Source organism: Lepisma saccharinum, chromosome 11 (genome assembly GCF_977018435.1).
Source record: "Lepisma saccharinum chromosome 11, izLepSacc3.1, whole genome shotgun sequence".
Classification (NCBI taxonomy): Eukaryota; Metazoa; Arthropoda; class Insecta; order Zygentoma; family Lepismatidae; genus Lepisma; species Lepisma saccharinum.
This window is the reverse complement of record NC_139239.1, coordinates 7,527,381-7,530,499: the sequence shown is the minus strand read 5'-3', so window position 1 is coordinate 7,530,499 and position 3,119 is coordinate 7,527,381. Positions and strand designations below refer to the sequence as shown.

General features: G+C 40.5%; 2 pseudogenes; both read right to left on the bottom strand.

Moving 5' to 3' along the window:
- Positions 1–1,748: 1,748 nt before the first annotated feature.
- On the bottom strand, positions 1,749–2,306 carry LOC145995363 (histone-lysine N-methyltransferase SETMAR pseudogene; annotated as a pseudogene).
- A 137-nt stretch (positions 2,307–2,443) lies between these two features.
- LOC145995362 (histone-lysine N-methyltransferase SETMAR pseudogene) lies at positions 2,444–2,776 on the bottom strand (annotated as a pseudogene).
- Positions 2,777–3,119: the final 343 nt, after the last annotated feature.

The following is a 3,119-nucleotide window of genomic DNA, read 5'->3' as shown; positions in this document are numbered from 1 at the left end:
TCGGCCTCCGTCGCAATAACCATTTACTTATGTTAATTGGCGATTTACTATTATTTTTAGACGCATGGTAAGATGGTGGTGAGGGGATTGACAACAGTCATTACGAAGGAACGGACATAAAATTACCAATCTTAGCAATTTGAACTCATTAAACGCTCTTCTTCGTTACAGTAATGCACTACATCACTACTTAACATAACTGTATATGTTTGTTTTAGTATATCGAAATCCAGGAGAGGGTGGGATTTGAACCCACAACCTTTCACGCTTGACGAAAAATAAGGAAAACAGGGTGTAACCAACTGCTCTACGTTAACTTTAAAAACATGTTGACGTTTATGAAGACTCCCACCTTCCTGTGTTCCAAGCACATTTTCTCGACAAGTCGTGAAAAATATATTTTTTTGAGAACTGTTCGATATTATGCAAGCTATTGTAAATAAAATGTCGCATAAACTCCTCACAAATTTGATTCTTTCTGCACAAACTTGATGGCGATTTCCTCCAGTTGGAGAAAAACTCTATTCAGTGTTTCAAACCCCTCTAATTTCAAGTCGAGCAAGCAGAATCGTAAATATTCCTCAAGGTTCTTTTTCCAATGTATTATTTCTGTTTGATGGTGTATTATAATAGCGGTTTATAGTTTCTAAGTTCATGGAAAGTGCGAAATTGAAAACCTCTCACCGCAGCGTTTTTCGTCTAGTGGAAGGACCAACTCAAAGTTGGCTACTCTCACTTGGAGCCGAAGTACAATGTTGCTAAGTTTACGAATTCGGGACTTAGAATTCTTGGTACTACTTTACTATACCAGAGACACCTGTCAATGATTTATTTCGCACTTTTTTACATTGCTAACGTACTATTCTGCATTGCGGAACATTTATTTAGGTGAAATAATGAATTTCTAACGAAAATAATGTCTATTTCTTACATTAACGAGTACTTACTGTTCTTTCTTATTTCCACACAATATGGCGATAGCTTACCCGTTCATCGTGCGTTGTGCCAGTGTTTTGTCGATTTGGAGTGTGCATGCAGTGTTGCAACCTTGTTCACCGAAAAATAACTAAATTTTTAAAAAAAAATTAAAAACACTTCACGAAATTTTTTCACGAAAAAAAGTTCAATTTTTGACATAAATAGTAATTATTAAACCAATTGACGTTAGCCCCAAAAACCATTGACGTTAGCCCAAAAATTCACGATAGCCCCACGAACCATCACGGGGACGAGGTATGCCTACTAGGTTAGGTTAGGTTCCATTAGCACTCCTTTCATTCAATTTAGCATATACGGACAACAACACGTCATCTAATAGCGAAAAGACGGCGTGGGTTGAAACACTGACTACGGCGTTTACGTCATCAAACACATGGAACATTGTGCTCACATGCAGAAAGCAAATGGCGGCAGCAGCAATAGCGCGTCGGAAAGAGATTTTCGTAGGAAACCACATGCATTTGCATTAAAATGGATCAAAACTACATTACCGAACATCAACAACGCTACAGAAAATGATTTGCGTAAGTACTTTCTCCTGTAAATTTGAAGAAATCTGTCTCTGGTATAGTAAAGTGTTACCGAATTCTTTCGGGGCGGTCAAAATAAGATGTTGCGAAGTGTACATAAAAACTTGTTCCTTTTAAAAGTCGAAGGTCATTGAATCTTATTTACCAGGTAACCAAGAAAGTTCATGCGGTTTTAGTACAAAGAAGAAAAGGTCCAAAACAAATGTGTTTACCTTATATTTATTCTGCAAAATATCCACCATCCGCTTCTACAACCTTCTCCCATCTTTGTACAAGCCTGTTGATGCCATGTTTGAAAAAGTCTTTGTGTAGGGCCGCAAAAAACTGCACCACCGCGTTTTCAACCTCCTCGCGAGTTTGGAAATGTCGATTGCGCATATGGTTGTCCATAGACCAAAAAAGATGGTAGTCTGATGGAGCGATGTCGGGTGAATACGCTGGATGTGGCAGAAGTTCCCAGCCGAGAGAAGAAATCACCTCCAGGGTCATCTTTGCTGTATGCGGTTTAGTGTTGTCTTGGTGGAAAAGAACACGCTTCCTATTCACTAATGCAGGTTGTTTTCTTGCAAGCTGTTCGGCCACTCTTTGCAATTGCGTGGAGTACACCTCTTTGTTGATGGTTTTACCACTTTCCAAGAACTCATAATGCACAATCCCAGCCGTAGTCCACCAGACACACAGCAGCACCTTCCGCTGATGAAGAGCAGGTTTTGCAGTTAAAGGTATGGTGTCATTTGACGATAGCCAATGGTATGAGCGTTTCTTGTTATCGTACATTACCCACTTTTCATCACACGTCAAAATGCGGTCCAAAATTGGACAGTTGTTTTTCCTAGTGAGCAAGGAAGCGCAAATGTTCAGTCGTTGGAACAGTCAGCAGCAGTCAGCAGTCAGCTCGTGCGGGACCCACTTACTCATGATTTGTCAAGCTCATGCAAGTGCACACGAATTGTTTCAGCACTTACCGCAAATCGTTGAGCGAGTTCTTGACATGTTTGACTTGAATCCTGTTCAATTGCTGCCTTCAGTTGGTCCACATCGAGAGATTTCGGTCTGCCCGATCGAGGTTTGTCTGCCAGTGTCTCATCGCCACTCGAGAAGGTCTGAAACCACTTTTGCGCTGTCCGTTCACTAATTGTACCTTCTCCAAACGCTGCACATATTTTTCTTGCTGCTTCCGCTCCTTTTGTGCCCAACTTGTACTCATACAGTAAACACGCCCTGATTACTGCATTCGACACAGCCATGGTTCACTGCGAATACTTGCTCCCGAACTATCGACTGCGACCTGTTATCTACGTTAGCCGACGTGCCAAGGAATGAGCTTGCCGCCAATCACACATACATGTACCCCTGGCTGCTGAACTGCGTACTACCCCACAAAAACTACGGGCAGTTGTAAAAACCGCATGAACTTTCTTGGTTACCTGGTATTTCGCTCATAGGACAGCCATTAGAATTTTACGACGAAAAATGTTACGAGATACTCTGAAATAATGATTTTATTTGTATGTTTTGCTGTTTTCTGATTTGTTATATAATACCTGTAATCAATCACGAATTTTACATTTCATATTCACTAAAATTATT